This window comes from Anoplolepis gracilipes, unplaced genomic scaffold (genome assembly GCF_047496725.1).
Source record: "Anoplolepis gracilipes unplaced genomic scaffold, ASM4749672v1 Contig19, whole genome shotgun sequence".
NCBI lineage: Eukaryota > Metazoa > Arthropoda > Insecta > Hymenoptera > Formicidae > Anoplolepis > Anoplolepis gracilipes.
Window position 1 is genome coordinate 462,501 of NW_027328667.1, and position 20,759 is coordinate 483,259.

The following is a 20,759-nucleotide window of genomic DNA, read 5'->3' on the forward strand; positions in this document are numbered from 1 at the left end:
AGGCGCGCGTATATCTCTGTTAGCTATTCGTGTATGACTTTGTTAAATCTGGTCGATAGCTGCCCGTGACGATTATTACTCGTTAGGATCTAATTAACGACTGCCCGTCACTTCATCGCGGCGGGTGCTGTTTTTACCTCCGAACTGCATGATTTTTCGGAGGGGGTTCCTTAGCAACATAACCAAATATGGTTACGTCCTGAATTCGCGGATTCGCGTTTTAGTGCAGGTAAGGAAGTTCAAAGTCGAATTTTGTCACTTGTACTTTTTGCAATTCGGCGATACCTTTCCGGTGCGTCTCCGAGAGCGCTTCCGGTCTCGTATTCGCGCTCGGTCTCGGGCGCACGTGACTCGCTGCGTCAGCGGCTCGATTATCGCTTCAGTCGCGATGCATTTCTGCATCATTTCGAGTCGCTTTTATTTTAATTATGTGTGTATATATATATTTATTTATTTAATATATAGCCTTTTCTGAGACTATAACATCCCTCCCCCGTTGGAAAAGAAAACGGAGGTACGACGTTTTCTATTTTAAAGAATTTATCTCTTTTTCTTAACCCTTCGCTTCGAGCGCTGGATATATCCGGCATCCACGCGACGACCTGTGAGTACGAGCGCCGGATATATCCGGCATCCATGTGATGTGTATACAAGTGCCATCTGTAGTCGATGATAAATTCTTCGTTATCGGCAGAACATATTTTGTTGATTTTATTGACATATTGGATTAATCACATATTAAAACTACTCTTTGTTGTTACGACATCAAAACGTATTACGTAATATACTTCAGACATCAAAACGTATTACGTAATATACTTCAGACATCAAAACGTATTGCATAATATACTTCAGACATCAAAACGGTCGTTTACTGTTTCATTCCAAAAAATCTATCGAATCCATTCGACAGTGAAACGATATTTCATTTACGTTTTTTTACAAGAATTAGGAATAGATCGGCTTAAGGTATAATTCTTAATCTTTTAAAAATTAAAAATTGTAGGTTAGGGTTTTGTTTGAAAATTTACTTACAGGAACAGTTTAGGCCCTTACAGAATGTATACAGGAAATAAAAATAGTATTATGTTTCAAAACGAAGTAACCGATTCAGAAAATGATTCGAATGAGGAAAATGAAAATAATTTCCATCTGCGTAAAAGACTACGAAGAAATATATGCAGCACATCAGAATCGGAAACAGAGTTAATTGAAGACGAAGCCAAGGACACCTATTATAACATAACATGGACATCCAATAATTTCATACCAAAAATCTATCAATTTTCTTCAAGAAATTCAGGAATGACAAAGAAAATACGCAGATCTTCAAAAATTATAGACTACTTTGAGCTATTCATTTCTCAAGAGCTCGTAGAATACATTGCAGAAGAAACAAATTACTATTGGGCTCAGAACAATAATAACAACGTGGATACCCAAGAAAAATCGACAGTAGACGAACTGTACTGTTTCTTCGCTTTGTCATTACTGATGACACGTAACAAAAAAATTAACATTACAAGAGTACTGGAGTAAAGATAAATATTTACTAAGCAATACTTTTGGTGAAATAATGGCCAGAGATCGCTATCTTTTGTTACTAAGGATGATACATTTTACACATGAACTTGGGCGCACTGATCGCCTAAGTAAAATAAGAGACATAATCAACATGCTGCGAAAATCATTCAATGACGCATTTCATCCCTATCAAGAACTTTGCATTGATGAAAGCTTGTTATTGTACAAAGGCCGCCTATCTTTCAAGCAATACATTCCGTTGAAAAGGAATCGATTTGGCGTAAAATCGTATATGCTTTGTGATTGCAAAACAGGATATGTGCGATCTAATAGTTTATGTCGGAATGTCAACGATTACAGAAAGTGCAATCACGGGAATTGGAAAATCGGGAGCAATAGTTTTGTCACTCTTGAAACCGTACTTAGGGAAAGGTCATACACTTTACGTAGATAATTTTTATTCAAGTCCAGCATTATTTACCTTTTTATACAATAATTGTACCAATGCATGCGGGACCGTGAAAAAAAGACGACAAGGAATGCCGAAGATTGAAGAGAAATTGAAAAAAGGAGAGGCATGTTTTCGTTCTTCAAAAAGTTTGTTAGTGATGAAGTGGATGGACAAAAAAGAAGTCTATATGATTTCAAGTATGCATACTGCAGATTTTGCAACAGTATCGAGATATGAAGGGAAACAGAGTGTGCAGAAGCCTATATGCGTTATAGACTATAATAAGTCAATGGGCATAGTAGACAAGGTGGATATGGTAATAAACACTGTCAATTCAACGCGTAAATCGCTAAAATGGTATCGTAAATTTTTCTTCCACCTCATAGACATTTGTGTGTGGAATGCATATTGTCTTTATAAGTACAAACGGGGAGAAACCATATCCATGGCAAAATTTCAGTTAGCGTTAATAAAGCAAATAATCGCAAAGTACCATCATAATGTAATTCCGTGTCAACGCAGACCCGCTGATAATCCCATGAGGTTAACAGAGAAGCATTTTTTCTCATTGTATATATCAAAAGGTAAAAACCGAAGGCGAAGATGTGTAGTTTGTAGTCAAAATGATAAAAAGATCCGAATCACGATATGAGTGTAAAAATTGTAATGTTGGCTTATGTATAGATCCTTGTTTTAGAATATATCATACAGAATTATATTACTATTCTCTATATATTAATATATTAACTAATTTGCGTTACATTATTAATTATATTAAACATTTAATCGTAAAGTCTTGTAAATACATAAATACCTAAAAATATGTAAACTATAATTGGCCTAATGTTCTTAGAATAACTAATATAATTTTGTATAAGTTTTTTCATATTAAAAATGTAAACTATACTTGTTATATTAGAGCAACGATTGTTTTATTAAGCACAGTTGTTATTTAAGACTTAGAAAAATGTTTATACAAAAACCACCCGCACTGTGCACATTTCTAGCGCGTGCTTCCGTTCAGTGACGGCACTTCGGCGTACTGCCGAAGCGAAAGGGTTAAGTTTCCCAATATATATATATATATATATATATATATATATATATATATATATATATATATATATATACTATATGTTTTCTTTTTAATTATTTTCTTATTCTAGTTTACAGTTTTGTTTGTTTTTCGCGTTTACAATATTTAAATATAATCGTTTTTCTTATCTAAAATCGCGTGCTTAGGCTACATTTTAATATTGGTTTCGGGGGTCGATTGATCAGTTCGGATCGCTCCGTCGTATATCCTAATTAATGGTCGCTTCCTTCTTTTATTTTTGTTTCTTATGATTATATAAAGTACAATTAATATTATTATTATTGTTATCGTGATTGTTCCATTTGTTGCCATTGGATATACGAATTGTTTTTTCGCGAAGAAATTTTGTACGTTACTTTTTAAATCGTTATCTATTTCTTCTAATTGTAATTTTAGTTTTGTCAATTCCATTCAGTGCTGACCTATATATTGTATTGTGTCATTGTCGTGTGTTATCGTATTGCGTTCTCGTACCAGTGTCAAGTTATATTCAGGTAGGTACACTTCTATATCTGTTTCATAGATTGTTTGTTTCGTCTGTATAGTCATGTCTGGAGTTATTAATTTGCATTTTCCTTTCAGTGTAATTTTTCCAGTGTTTCTAATCACTGTTTTGTATTCTTGTCGTTTGTTGTATTGTATTGTTAATTGTTGTTCTGTAGTAGTCGAGTAGAGCCATGTTTGTGGCTGTTGTAATGCGATCCATGTGGTACGCATTGATATAATATATTTTGTTTTACAGTTATTACGTTGCTGTGTATAAATTTGTATTTCGCATGGTGCATTTAAATTTACTCTATATGTCGGTGTCGCATGTTCATGTGTGTATTGTGAGTTAATGTTAACACAATTTTTTAAATCTTTTTCTGTTATTATTACGTGTATGTTAGTTTTTCTTTATCTACCGCAATTATTTTATTGTTACCTTCTGTTACTGCGAATATATTGTTATAATCGAATACAGGTAACGCAATTACATTCATTATGGTATAGCTCGGTTGCGCAAGTATTGGGAAGATTAGAATGGTATAAATAATTGCTTTATCGCTGAATGCGCTTATTATCGCGTATTTTTCTATAGTAAGCCAGTCTTCGGTGTGTATTTGAAAAGGGAAGTACATTCCTTGCGGCAACTGCTGTGTTGCTTCCTTTAAATGTGTTATTATACTATCTATCGGTATTAATTCGGATGCATTGCTCCGTTTTTTGTATATGTTAAATATTCTATAATGTTTTCCGCGTCGCGTATTAATTCTGTTATTACTGCGGTAATTATGGTAAAGTGTTCGTTTATCTCGTTGCGTTCTATATACTCATTTACTCGTTTCTGTAAGAGGTATTCGTTACGTTGTATTGTATTTTCAAGTTTACCGATATGCCCGATAGTTGTATTTATTATTTTAATTTGATTTTGTACGGCATACTGTATTGTCTGTTGACTGTTTTCTATATGTTTAGTTGTTCGTTAATTCGTTTTTTGTCATTAACGTCCATTGTGCCGAATAATGACTTTGCTAAGGAACCTATTCCGTCTATTAGTCCTCGTCGTTTATTCATCTGTTTTTTATATATTGTTTTAATTTGTGTCATGACACCTTTTAAATATTTTGCTTCTCTTTTTGTTAGATGTCTAGGTTCACGCATGTATCTCGAAGATAATGAGTGTGAAATTTCATAGTTTCGCATAATCTTTCGGTCTGTTTTAAATATTCGTTTATTTGCTCGTATCTTTCGTCTAAGTTTGATAAGTCTAATTTTATTACTAATTTCCAGTTTTCTTTTGCGTAGTGGATTTGTCCGATTTCTTCGAAGAATAACTCTGGATTATGTTTAAATTCTTGTATCTGGTAAGGGAGATTCATTTCGTCGTCTTTTGTGTGACCTTTGCTGATCCAGCAGGTGAGTGTCCTGTAATATTATATTAGATTTCATTTTATTATAGTTTATCTCTTGGGCTCGCCTTCTCTGACTTCACGAGATTCGCGCTAATCCAGCGGGAGATACACCGGTAATATTATAATGTCGCTCGTTTAGTCTCTTAACGACTTTTGTGCAAGGCGGATCATGGAGAGTTTTCTTCGTCATTGGTGCCTTCCTGTTTGTCTCGGGTGTGGCAGATATTGGGGTGGTTATCATCCCGATATCTGTCAAAAGTGTCTTTTTGGACGTCCTCCGGTCGTGGCTTTACCACTTCCGTTGGATCCGGTAATGCGAGCGCGACGCGCCGTCCTTCGCAGTTCATGAGTCGCGGGGGACACGTTGTCCCTCCGCGTAACATTCGCCGAACCGGGTGTTCGTTTTGTGCGGGCGGTTGTACCCGCCACGGGCCCTCTGCACTCTATCTGTGTGGAAATAAGATGGTGGTGGGACCAGGTGGATTTTATCGAGTTGGCTCTTCGCCGAAAGGAGGAGAGCATGGACCCTCGAAGAAGGTATACTAGTTCTCTATATATGACTTGAGCTTGTTTACGTGTAAGCGGGTGCTTTTCCTTTTTTTCTTTACCGTATAGTTGATGTCCGAATGCTTTTCAATTATTGTGTACGGTCCGATCCATAGGAATTCAAGTTTTTCGATCGTCCACGTCGTAGCGTTTCGTCGTATATGAGTACCTTATTGCCGATTTTAAACTTTGTTTCTCTTGCGGTTTGATCGTAGTGTTCCTTTGATTTCAATTTTTTCTCTGTGAGATTATCTTTTGCAACTTGATTCGTGGCGCGTAGTCTTTTTTTTAACTCTTGCGCGTAGTCGTCATAGTTGTATGTCGGTTGTGGTGGTTTCGTCAACACTGTCAGTATTTCGGCTTAGTGCCCGTATACTAACTCAAAGGGCGTGTATCCTTCCTTCTCTCTTTCCTTTTATTCTCTAAAAAATTTTTCATATTACTCCTACTTTTTATATACTCTTCCCTTGATCCTTTGCCTTTTTTCCATCTTTTGTAGAGCCTCTTGACTTCTCTTTTTTTTTGTGCAGCTTCTGTCCCACCAATCTCTGTATCCTAACTTTCTCCTTTTTATCTTCTTTATTTTATCATTACCCTCTTGACTAAGTCCTTTAATTTTTCCCATATCCTATCTATTGAAGTTTCCTTCTTCATTGCTTCCTTCTTCCCAACCTATTTCTTCAGTGTTATATCTATACATTTCTATGGCCTCTTCGTCCTATCGTATTAACTTTTTCGTGACCGAATCATTTTTCCTTTTTTTCCACGTTGTCTTACCTCTTCTTTTTTCTTCTTCTAGGTCTTCAAGTTCCAAACTTATTGGCATATGATCTGAGTCCACCCTTTCTTCTACTCTAAACTCTACCACCATTTCTTGTAATCCGTTATTACAAAAATTATAACAAAAATGTAATCAATAACCGAACACCTCTCGCTCCTACATATGTAAATTCCCCTCCCCAATCACCCTCTGTCTTCCCATTCAACACATTAAGACCACATTCCTGCATTTTAGCTATAAACTTTTTCCCCCCATTACTTACTGTTTTGTCTTTGCTTTTCCTAATTACTCCCCATTCCTCCTCTTCCCCACCTAATTCACCAATTCTTATATTAAAATCTTCCCCTACTATCACTCTTTCATTATCATATTCCTTTGTCATTTTAGTAATCACTTCCCCACATTTTTTCCGCATTTTTGTTATATACTACAATTATGTTGGTTGCATTTATTTTTCCTAAAGCTTTTTTATGTTCAAAATCTATCAATCTTATATGCAAAATTCCTTCCTCTTTGTTTTCTTTTATTTTTCAATTATCACCTCCCAATTCTTTCCTCTTACCTACTAAAATCTCTCCACTAGCTCTCCCTTTTATTTTCTTTTTTTCTACATTTTCGTGTACCCAATCATGAGATCTCGGCAATCTATTTTTTATATCATTCCAACTTTTTTCATCTAACCAAATTTCTGTTAATCCTATGTAATCAAAATTTCCTATAAAATTCCAGAAATCTAAGTCCTGTCTACCTAAACCTACTACATTCCAAAATAATAATCTTTTTTTCCCTTTTCTCTCTTCTCTCCCTTGACCCCCCTTTTCTTTCCCTCCCCCTTCCCACCCCTTCTTGGCTTATGCAAAATTCTCCTTCCTTATAACATTTACTTTATCTTTATCATTATCTGTATTTTTACATTCCTCTACCCAATCCCCCTGTCTTACTCTTTCTCTTATATTTCCTATTCTGTTACTCCTTTTAATCTTCTCCTCGATTTCTTTTTCTACTTCCTCCCATCTTCTCCACACTCCTTTAATTTTTATCTTTCCTAAACCTATTTTTACTTCTTCACCGTTTTTTCTCATTTCCTTCGCCCATTTGACTATTTTACCTCGCACTAATCTTTCCTCCCACGTAAGGTCGTTTTCTATAAAAATCCGTTTCCCTTTTAGCTTATATTTCCTACACATTATTTCTCTCTTCTCCTCCATGCTGCTCGCTTTTCTTATAATTACTTTCCCACTCCATCTACAGTAATCTATTTTACACTCAATGTCCATTTTACTCTTTAAAAATTCTAACACCCAATCTTTTAAATCTTTTGTATCTTTCTTTATTAACCTGTTATAGCCCGAGACTATAACTAATTATACAAATAAATATTATATACCGCGATTAGGCGCATTGACCGCGCGTGCCACTGACATAGCGAACCACGCGCGAAACCGGAGACGAAGCCGGAACACCGCGGCGAGCATTGCGAAAGAGTGCAAACCATGAAGTCCGACCTTTGGACCCGCTGCGCTTGCACTCAGCGCGAGTTGAGCAACCCGACCGAAATTTAGAACGCTCGTTCAACAGTATAAAAAACCCACCCGCGCTCGGATGCGCGGGCAGTAAAAAGTAAGCTGGCAATCGCCATAACTACAACGGGTAGTCGCAAAGTGAACGAGTGATAATCATTGATCGAGATCACTAACGCACGCGGACACTCGCCTATCGACCGCGCTGGACGCCGCCACGCTCTTCGAACTATCTCCTGGCCGAACGAGCTCGGCCTACTTGACCACCGCTAACCGTAAGAGAAGGAACCTCTGTAAAACAACTACTGTGTATGGGTAAAAATATATATTCTCTAACTACTATAAAGAATCTATGATTATTGAAATCAACGAAGCCTCCCTGCGCCTTAAATCCTGCTATCCTCCGCGGATCCCGAACTCAGTGCCGTCCCGCGGCACAACAAATTGGTGGCAGCGGTGGGATCCGCATACAGCAGCAACAGGAGCCGTCCAGAGGCAATTGAAGTCCTGTAACAAATTTAAGAAAATTAAAACAGGCACGTCGGTCTAATAAATTTAAAGCCGACGGACAAAACCCAAGCTAGGCGATAGAAGAGAGAGTGCAAAAGTCGTAAAGTCCGAAAATCGCGCACCATCATACTTCAAGACAGTGAGTGGGCGATCGTGAAATTGGAGCAAGGACGCGAGCCAAGCCGCCCGACCTACGACAACTCCATCGACGACGCATCGCCGCCGGAACGCGACCGCCAGCCTTATCAGCCGTCGAGCGAAGGACGCAACGTCAGCGAAACCGAGACAGCGAGCGAATATGCGAGCGATACTACTACTGTAAGTCCGAACCAAACTAATTTTAATTAAATTTGCGTGAATGTCGGAAGGGAGAAACGTACCGAAACCGATAGCAAATAAGTCGTGGTTGCTTAGCAAACGAGCAAATCGAGCTATAAAATATTGCGAATTAAGTCCCGCGAGTGTAGCCGTAGAAGCGCTTCGAGACATACGCGATAGTGTCCGACGGAACCTCGAAACTCGATACTCGAGTGATAGTGACACAGAGCTACCGAGCAATGTTATAACAGAACGCGAATTTCCATTTACGAGTTTCGACGCGAGTCTTGTTGAAAATAATCCGACTGACCCCACTGACGATTTACACGACTCAACCAGACGAACGAGACCGTATCTTAGTCGAACTCCAAACCAGGTATCACTTCGGAGAGAATTTTCATTGACATCTTACGAGAGCGAGATTTTTGATCCCGAAGAAATCTACGCACGAACGCGCGAGATGGCAGAAGCTCAAAATCCCCGCGCGTCTACGTCCGCAAACGTGTCTAATGACGCGGTAGACGACGAGATCGCACGATTGCGGCGAACAATTAATCAACCGGTACAACCGCGAGAAGAATCGACAAACGACTCTACGTCCGCCATGTTAAGAGAAATGCGCTATGCAATACAATTCTTAACAGAGCAAGTAGCTCAACTACAGCAACGCGATCAAAATACAAGCCGTCGAGAAGAACTTGCCGAAAGCATATATTACGGACGGACCGATCGCGACGTTAGAAACCGACGTAGTATGGCACCCAATTTCCTGACGTTAAAGGAAGCGAGGCAAATGATTCCGGAATTTGACGGAATGTCGCGACACAAGTTGCAAGATTTCTTGAATTCATGCACATACGCAATACAAAATACAAATCCGGCAGATGAAGAATCTCTTATGCAGGCGATATTATATACAAAGTTACGCGGAAGAGCGCGACAAGATTTTGAAACGCGCGATATACGCACTTTCGATGAATTTCGGATGCAACTCGAAGCGTGTTATCAAACGAAACAAAGCACGACACACTTGCAAGTCGAATTTAATTCATTAAAACAAAAAACAAGCGAAACCGCCTACGCGTTCGGACAGCGTGTCGATCTAGTAGCTATGAAATTATATGACTCTATGACCGAAGGAAAGGAGCATACTCTAGAACAAAAACGCACGATTCAGCAAACTATCAGAGACCAAGCGTTAATTAATTATTAAATCGGACTACGCGACGACTTGAAAGTACTCGTACGGTCACAACGCTTCTCGACATTGCAAGAGGCGATAAACGGCGCGAGCTCGGAAGAAAAACTTATCAAGCCGATGGGAGCGAGAACAAACAGTTATCAAAATAAAAATAAACTCGACTCGAATTACTCGCGACCGCCTCAAGATACTAATGCAACGTGTTTTAAATGCGGCAAGATAGGACATTATGGACGAGATTGTCGAACGAGCAGATACGCTCTGCCGAAACCCGAAAGACCACGCGTCAATGTGGTAGAAAAATTTTGCAAGCATTGTAAAAAGCGCGGACATAATCGCGACGAGTGTTGGTCTTTAAACGGCCGACCGCAAGGAGAACCACAGGCTCGAAAAAACTCGAACAACGCGAATAAATCGAGCGATATTCAAAATAATTCAAAAGGAGCGCGTTATAAGACGCGAGGAAAGAGTTCCGACTCCGAGCGTAGTAACGACAAAGAAGAAAGAAGCGATAACAAGGCAAAGCGCGCGCTGGAATATCAGGTGACACACGTACGACAGACGCGAGATAAACAAGGACTCGACGTCGTAACGATGCCCATACGCGAAACGAAGACAGGGCGCATAAACATGCTATACGATTCCGGTGCGACCATATCACTAATAAAAGTAAAGCATTTAAAAGGCGAAACATTGATATACAATAAAAAATTAGCGTTAATAGGAATAACCGGACACAAAATATATACAATAGGGAAGATGCATGCAACAATTAATCTAACCGGACAAGACATTAAACATGCAATTTACGTAGTAAAAGACGACTTCCCCATGGAATACGATGGGATACTAGGAATCAATTTCCTAAGGAAGCAAAAGGTATCCTGCGATTACAAAAATAAAGAGTTAAAAATCGGTACGGATGTACTCAAGATGCGACCATATAATAAAATTATCTTGAAATCACGCAGTGAAACCATTGTGCAAGCCGCGACTAATCGAAACGAAGCGGGAATAGTACGCGCGAAAGAAACAGCCCCTGGAATATATATAGGAAGATGTCTAGTAGAACCGAAAAACTTTCTCTGCCCAATCAGCGTTATCAACACAACAGACGAGACTATTGAGATACGCACACCTGTTGTAACAATAGACGACATCGATAAAGATAACCCGCACGGTATCTATACAATAGCTGTGGGGACGGACGATAAAAATACCCCCCGTAACGAGCGCATCTGACAATTGTTGCGAACACAGCATCTCAACGCTGAAGAACGACAGGCACTCTCAAGGATATGTGATCAATATAGCGACATATTTCACCTGAATGGAGAACCACTGTCGTGCACTGCGACGGTAGCGCACGAGATAAATACGCGCGTAGACGCCTCAACGGTAAATGTAAAACCGTATCGCCTTCCGGAGAAACATAAGGCGGAAGTAAATAAACAAGTGCAACAGATGTTGGAAGACGGAATAATTCGTACCAGCGCGAGCCAATGGAATGCTCCGCTATTAGTAGTACCAAAAAAGACCGACCTATCAGGTAAACCGAAACTTCGAATAGTTATAGACTTTCAAAAGCTCAACGACTTGACGATCGGCGATTCCTTCCTTCTGCCTAATATTACGGATATACTAGACCAGCTGGGAAATGCAAAATACTTCACAACATTAGATCTAGCATCTGGATATCATCAAATACCAATGGCCGAAAAGGACAAGCCTAAAACTGCCTTTTCAACTCCGTATGGACATTACGAATTCAACCGAATGCCCTTTGGATTGAAAAACGCACCGGCGACATTTCAGAGATTAATGAACTCTGTATTGACAGGAATACAAGGACTCAAATGCCTGGTCTATCTAGACGACATCGTCATTTACGGAGCAAGCTTCGAAGATCATAACAAGCGACTCAAGGAAGTGCTGCAACGACTTCGAACTAATAATTTAAAACTACAGCCGGATAAATGCGAATTCCTACGCAAAGAAGTAATGTACCTGGGCCATATAATATCGGAACATGGAATATCTCCTGACCCGTCTAAACTAACAGCGGTAAGAGATTTCCCGACGCCAAAAAAGGTGAAAGATATCCAATCATTTATAGGTCTAGCCGGCTACTATCGACGATTCATAAAAGATTTCTCGAAAATAGCTAAACCATTAACGAAATTGACAAAGAAAACCGAAAAATTTGTGTGGGCCGCAGAGCAACAAAATGCCTTCGAAGTACTTAAAAATAAATTAATAACGGCATCCGTATTAAAATATCCAGATTTCGCTGAACAATTTAATATAACTACAGACGCATCCGACTACGCGATCGGAGCGGTCTTATCGCAAGGAAAGATAGGCAGCGACCGACCGATAGCTTACGCCAGCCGAGTACTGAACCGCGCGGAACAGAACTATAGCACTACCGAAAAGGAACTATTAGCTATTGTATGGGCTGTAAAGCATTTCAGACCCTACATGTACGGAACACAATTTAAGGTCATTACAGATCACAAACCTCTAATATGGTTATTTAACGTGAACGATCCAGGATCACGATTAATTCGATGGCGAATAAAATTAGAAGAGTACGACTATGAGATAATACATAAGGCCGGACGTGCGAACGCGAACGCCGATGCGCTAAGCCGCAACGTAACGCGAGACAACGACGAGCAAGAGAGAGAAAAGATTCTCACCGCCGAAGACAAAGAGGTGGACGATATCAGCAGCGAAGAAAGAGATAAAGAAGAGGACGAGAAAGATAGCAACGATGCGACACGTGCCTATAGCGCAGAAGAAAAGGAACAAATATTATATGAATATCATGATGCACCCACAGGAGGACACCAAGGTATCGAGAGGACGATAAACAGAATTCGCCTCACGCACAATTGGACCGGGTTAACGAAAGACGTCGAGCGATACATTAAAAAATGTGACATTTGCCAAAAAAATAAACTATCGCGACGATTTAAAGCACCTCTCGTTATCACCGATACACCGAGTAAACCGTTCGAAAAATGTGCGTTAGATATAGTCGGTCCATTAACGATAACTAATACCGGAAATAAATACTTACTAACTTTTCAAGATAGTTTGACAAAATTTAGTAAAGCAATACCGATACCAAATCAAGAAGCGAACATCATTCGCTTCTTGATTTGGTTCCGCTTGTCGCCATTGGATATACGAATTGTTTTTTCGCGAAGAAATTTTGTTCGTTACTTTTTAAATTGTTGTCTATTTCTTCTAGTTGTAATTTTAATTTTGTCAGTTCCATTCGGTGTTGACCTATGTCTTGTATCGTGTCGTTATCGTGTGTTATCATGTTGCGTTCTCGTACCAGTGTCAAGTTATATTCAGGCAGGTACGTTTCTATATCCGTTTCATAGATTGTTTGCTTCGTCTGTATAGTCATGTCTGGAGTTATTAATTTGCATTTTCCCTTCAGCGTAATTTTTCCAGTGTTTTTAATCACTGTTTTGTATTCTTGTCGTTTGTCGTATTGTATTGTTAATTGTTGTTCTGTAGCAGTCGAGTAGAGCCATGTTTGTGGCTGTTGTAATGCGATCCATGTGGTACGCATTGATATAATGTATTTCGTCTTACAGTTACGTTGACGCTGCTGTGTAAAAATTTGTATTTCGCATGGTGCATTTAAATTTACTCTATATGTCGGTGTCGCATGCTCACATGTGTATTGTGAGTTAATGTTAATACAATCTTTTAAATCTTTTTCTGTTACTATAACGTATGTTAGTTTTTCTTTGTCTGTCGCAATTATTTTATTGTTAATTTCTGTTACTGCGAATATATTGTTATAACTGAATACAGGTAACGCAATTACATTCATCATGGTATAGCTCGGTTGCGTAATTAATGGGCAGATTAGAATGGTATAAATAATTGCTTTATCGCTGAATGCGCTTATTTTCGCGTATTTTTCTATAGTAAGCCAATCTTCGGTGTGTACTTGAAAAGGGAAGTACAGTCCTTGTGGCAACTGCTGTGTTGCTTCCTTTAAATGTGTTATTATGCTATCTATCGGTGTTAATCTCGGATGCATTGCTCCGTTTTTTGTATATGTTAGATATTCTATAATGTTATCCGCGTCGCGTATTAATTCTGCTATTACTGCGGTAATTATGGTAAAGTGTTCGTTTATCTCGCTGCGTTCGACATACTCAGTTACTCGTTTCTGTAAGAGGTATTCGTTACGTTGTATTGTATTTTCGATTTTATCAATATGCCCGATAGTCGTATTTATTATTTTAATTTGATTTTGTACGGCATGCTGTATTGTTTTTTGACTGTTTTCTAATATGTTAAGTTGTTCGTTAATTCGTTTTTCGTCGTTAACGTCCATTGTGCCAAATAAAGACTTTGATAAGAAACCTATTCCATCTATGAGTCCTCGTCGTTTATTTGTCTGTTTTTTGTATATTGTTTTAATTTGTATTATGATATTTTTTAAATATTTTGCTTCTCTTTTTGTTAGAATGTCTAGGTTCACACATGTATCTCGAAGATAATGAGTGTGAAATTTCGCATAATCTTTCGGTCTGTTTTAGATATTCGTTTATTTGCTCGTATCTTTCGTCTAAGTTTGATAAGTCTAATTTTATTACTAGTTTCCAGTTTTCTTTTGCGTGGTGGATTTGTCCGATTTCTTCGAAGAATAATCCTGGGTTATGTTTAAATTCTTGTATCTGGTATGAGGGATTCGTTTCGTCGTCTTTCGTGTGACCTTTGCTGATCCAGCAGGCGAATGTCCTGTAATATCATATTATTTTTCATTTTATTATATTTTATCTCTTGGGTGTCGCTCGCCTTCTCTGACTTCGCGGGGTTCGCGCTAATCCAGCGGGTGATACACCGGTAATATTATAATGTGGGTTTAGTCTCTCAACGACTTTTGGTTGAGGTGGATCTCACGGTTTCATTAGTAAGATGCTGCGCTTTTTGTTGCATTGGGGGTTGCCAATATGTCGCGAGTGTGATGGGTATCGGGATGGTATTCATCCCGATATCTGCTGCGATTGTGTTAGGGGTCGCCTACCGGTGGTGGGTTTACCGCCGCCGGTGGACGCCGTAGTGCGGGCGCGGAGCGCCGTTCTCCGGAGTTCCCGGGTCGCGGGGGGGGGCACATTATCCCTCCGCGTTACATTTACTACACCCGGTGTGAGGTTTGTGCGGGCAGTGGTGCCCGCCCTGGACCCTATGCATCCCGTCCGCGTGGAGATGATGAAGGGCCACGATCAATTCGATTTCTTCGAGTTGAGATGTCGCCGGGGGGAGGAGGAGGAGGACTAGGACACGGATCCTTGAAGAAGGTGAGTACTAGTTTTCTATATATGGCTTAAGCTTGTTTACGTGTAAGCGGGTGTTTTTCCTTCCTTTCTTTACCGTGTAGTTGATATTCGAATGTTTTTCGATTATTATGTACGGTCCGATCCATAGAGATTCGAGTTTTTTCGATCTTCCGCGTCGTAGCGTTTCATCGTAAATGAGTACTTTATCGCCGATTTTGAACTTTGTTTCTTTTGCGGTTCGATCGTAGTGTTCCTTCGATTTCAGTTTTTTCTCTGTGAGATTATCTTTTGCAACTTGATTCGTGGCGCGTAGTCTTTCTTTTAGCTCTTGCGCGTAATCGTCATAGTTGTATGTCGGTTGTGGTGGTTTCGTTAATGCTGTCGGTATTTTGGCTTGGTGTCCGTATACTAGCTCAAAGGGCGTGTATCCTGTAGCTGTATGTGGCGTAGTGTTGTAGGCGAACATCGCGAACGGAATCCATTCGTCCCAGTTAGTCTGATCATTATTAATATAATGTCGTAGATATTCTGTTAATGTTCTGTGCGATCGTTCTAACGCGCCGTTACTTTCAGGGTGATACGCGGTCGTCTGAATTTTATTTATTTTTAATAATTTACACGTATTTTTAAATATTTCGCTTAAAAAATTTGTGCCTTGATCGGTTAAAATTTTTTCCGGTATTCCGTATTCTAAAATTATCTTTGTGGTAAATTCTTTACTCACAAACCTATTAAATTCCTTTCTACTAATGCCTTTAATTGCGAAATTATTCTTCCTCTCTTCTTTTTCTCTATCCATCATCCATCTTTTTATTTTACCTACCTCTCTTGTGCTTAATCTATCCTCACTCCTATCTGTGTGAATAGATTCCACTACACTATCTTCACTCCTATACATAGTGCTTTTTAAACTTATGCTTGTTCCACTACCTTCTCTTTCTCTATCCCTCACTATATTATCTATTCCCTCTCTTAACTCTTTAATTTCATTCACTAGCTCCTCCATTTTCTCTTCACATATCCTCACTCTTATCTCCCAATTTCTTTCTTTCTTTTTCTAATCTTCTAAGAGCTCATCGTACTTCTTTCTTTCTTCTTTCTTTAATTACTAGTTACATTCTTAATATAATCCTTGCATTCTGTCTGAAACTCTATTAACCTGTCAACTCCTACAATACCCTCATACCTATATTTTTCTTCAATCATTTTTTCATTAAACGTTACCTTCTTCCTATCATTTTTATTTTTATTATTATTATTGTTTTTATCACTCTCTTTGCTACCTTTCTTTATCAACTTTATCGTAGTCTGATTCTCCTCTCTCTTTGCTACTCTAGTCAATCTTTTCTCTATTTTGATCGGTAAACCAGACCCCCTACCCTTATCGACCGCCACCGCTGCCTTACCCGCTTTGCTCTTATCGTTCCCTCTCGACGCCATAACCTTTTCCTTTGTCCTACGCACTTCCACTTTCACTTTCCTTACCTGATTCTACTCTACTACGTAGTCCCTAATTCTGCCTCCACTTACCCTTGCTTCTTTCCTTCTTCTCTATCTTCTCGCCTTAAATTATCCTATTCTATATCTTATTTATTGTAAATTATCGCTGAATATACGCAGTCGCTCAACACACGTCCGCACACACTCGCGCCCTCCAACTAAGTCCTATTTGGAATCTAATAATAAACCTTTTAAAGTATAGAAATATATATTCAGCGGAATATAGCCATGATTTTAGACAGAATTAATATTTGACATCGACATATTAGACATTTTATTAGGGATACAGTATATATTTCAAATATTGATATTTCAATAATAATTTTTCCGCACTAACAATCTTTTTATAAAACCGGTGGGTGCTGGGATGACTGCCACCCTTGGATGGCAGAGTCCGTACCGGTGAGATTTTTATAAAACATCCTGTTTGATACATATATACACATATATATTTGCTATATTGATATTTTTATTTGTGACATGAAATATTAATATCGTATCGCTCATCTTTAACTCTTTCTTTGTTTGCAACTTGTATTAAATTTTTAATATAACAATTGTATTGTTAACCACTTTAGGTTTCGATTGCTTTATTGGTCCTTCATATCATATTCTTTTGTACTATATACATTTTGTGATTAATTAATATCTTTTGACATTATTAGGGCTTGAACATAATAAAAGAATAAAGATTTAAATCTATATCTTATCATAGATTGAAAATTTATTAAAATTTAAAAATTGATGTTTAAGTAATCAAGAGAAAGTTATTATTATTTTTTTTATTCTGATTAATAATATTTCAATTATTTTTTACAATCTTAATTTACAATCTAAATTGTTTCAGTGCATAAATATAGACGTAAGTATTTTATATTTAACTCTTTATTCCTTTACTTTATTTTTTCTTCTTATTAGTATAATTTAGTGTCCTTATTGTTTTGTCCTTTGTTTTTACAGCTGGAGGTACACTAGCGTGCAATGTAACTAACTTAATTCTATACATATATGATTGCGAAAGACAATCTTCCTTTGCCATTAATAGACAACAAAGGATTTCAACAATTAATGATGACAGTCACTCCTTTGTACATACTACCAAGCAGAAAAACAATCACAAAGCTGTTGGATGCAAAATATGAATTTTTAAAAGACAAATTTGTTAAAAATATACAAAAAACTGCGTCTTTTACACTAACATGTAACATTTGGAAAGATGTGTCCAACAAAAGTTATTTAATAATCGAAAATAATATCTATTTTAATTTTTCACCTAATATATAATTACGCTAACTTAAATCACATTTCTTTTCTATCTTTTTATGTATTTTGTACAATAAAAAATCTGTATTCTCTTACAGAGAGTTATTAATATCAGTCTTCTCTTAGTAACATCACCAAGTCTTTGTTCATTCGCAGAGGATTCTAGACTGGAATTTATTAATTGCAATAATATTCTGTATTGCAACATCAGCATACAGAATTTTATGGCCATTAGGAGTCAATATATTCTTTGGATAAACAACGAATTTTTTCTATATTTTTTATATTTCATAAATTAGTGTACAATAGGGTAAATGATAAAAAAAGCGATAGAGTAAAAGTACACAAAATAAATGATGGAACCAAAGAACAAACAAATACTAGATCAAAAGAAGGTATAAAAAAAGAAAGCGAAAATATTGTTTGGATATATTTTAAGAAAGAAGATGCTATTTCCTCGTTGTACATCTTACGTCCAGACTCAGAAAAAGGATGAGGTAATGGAAGGACGGAACTTACCCTTGCCGAAACGCGTTAAAATCTTAAATGCTTTTGACTCGAACGAACTGTGCAAGGCCTGATCCGGTCAAAGACCTCGAGGGTCTCTTTTACTGGGTCAGTAGGCTGTTCGTTTGGTGGTCTCTTTTCGGTAAGGGAGTTTAATCCCTGTTACGCGAGACGGGACCTTGTGCGATCTGGAAGTTAGGGAAATATATTTGAAAGGGTTAATAAATTTGATTAATAGATTAAAATTTTAATTTTATACATTTATTAATAGAAAATGAAAAAATATATATAAGATTTAAAAAATTATTAACATTATAATTAGACGGTTAATCTAACTTATGAATGAGCTGACAGTGTGTGTGTGTGTATGTGTGTGTGTGTGTGTGTTGTGAGTGTGTGTGTTGTGAGTGTGTGGGAGTTTACGGGTGTTACATAAATTCGGAAGGTCGTCAGTCAGATAATTTGGAGGTGGACTAAGAGGGACTTATCACTTGACTGGTATTTATACAATAATTCTTAAAATTTTAAAGGAAAGGGCAAGGAAGAAATTATAATTCTTGAAAATTAATCGTGGAAAGAGGAAATTTCCTCCAGAGCTCTATTGGAATGGCGAGAGGATATCTATAACCAGGGAGGAACCACGGGATAACGGATCCACCAGGGTTGGATATAAGGACGGAGTAAAGAGTTTCTAAGTCAACAGGGCCAGATTGTATACGAGCCGTCTGGAAGGGGATGTCGAAACTCTGGGAGGTTATTGAGTAGATATTGGAGAGGATCTAGAGGAAGGGGACGAGAAGCTTCTCGATGTTCGGAATTATCGGGTTGTTCCTTTTCGGTGGAACTTGCGTTTTCCTTCTCTAGGTTGACAACGACCTCGGCGACTTCACAAAGGGTCTCCCAAATTTTATCTGACTCTCCTTGAGAGTCAGGTAAATTTTGAGGGGAAGATGGGGGTGAATCTCAAGATGATGGTAAAAGCTGATGAGGGTGAAGGGGGTTCAGAGGTAGAGGGAGTTGGAAGGAGCCGGTAAATCGAAAAGAGATGGGAAGGGATGTACGTGAAAGGATAATACTATGGGATGTGAAGGGGGAGGGAGATCGACAGAGGTGCGAAGAGAAGGGTCAGGTGAGCGGAACGGTTCCGGTTCTCTTAAAGGAGGAGGAATATTTATTGAAATAGGAGGGGAAGTGTCAGTGTTAGTTTGTGGGTTTGTTTGCTTAGCTATAAGTAAATTAAATAACTCTACATTAATTCTTGAAAATCTACAATGAAATTTTTATCTGCTAAGGCCCTAGCCGCGACTCTGACTGTACGATGGCTACGGCGCCGTTTGTTTACTCTGGCGCCCGACTTAATTCTCTTGAGAGTGGCAGGATCCACTAAGAACCTCCACGAGGAAACGTTAATATCTTTTTTTATATGGGGAAACAGTTCTTAGTTAATTTGTAACGGTGCATCTTTCCCGACATCTCAGACAAGCTCATCGGTTCCAGGATTCAGAAGAGGAAGACTCCAATTGACGAGAACGTGGTTGACAGTAACAAGCGTTTATTAAGCGTAGTATTTACAGGTGTTTGGAGTCGTGTGCTATTTACAAGTGTGATTGCGTGCGTGTGGTGTGGGTGTGTGTGTGTGCGTGTGTGCGTGTGCGTGTACGTGTGCGTGTGCGTGTGTGTGTGTGTGTGCGCGCGTGGGATGTGTGAGCGCAAACGGGCGTGTACGGCAAGCCGTACGGGTGCAAGCGATTAGCGGTGTAAGCGAGTCGCGGTATGGCTATTTACAGGCGTAAGCGGTGCGCATTACAAGCAGGTGGCAGGTGTTTACAAACTAAGGCGGCGCGGGTTGCGAACGGTTCACGTTACAAGCAGGTCGCGGATGCTACAGGCTAAGGCGGCGCGGTTTGCGAGCGGTTTGCTTTACAAGTGGTTCGTAGTACGGCTATTTACAAGCGGTGCGGTGCGGGTTGCGAGCGGTTCGCCTTACAAGCAGGTCGCTGCGTGACGGTCGAGCGCGTTTCGTTGCGGTCGCCGGGCACACCCGGCAGAAGGAGAGAACACCCTCCTTCCGGATCGCGTGGTCGAGAGTGGAGTCAGTCACCGGGAACACCCAGCAAGAAAAAAGAATACCCTTCTCCCGGATCGACGGTTAGTCGGGAGCGCGGCCGCCGGGAACACCCGGCAGAAGGAAAGAACACCCTTTTTCCGGGTCGCGTGGTCGAGAATGGAGTCGGTCACCGAGAACACCCAGCAGGAGAAGAGAACACTTTTCTCCCGGAACTCGAGGAGAGGCTTGAATCTAGCAGCTGGCTTCGCTTCGGAGCTTAAC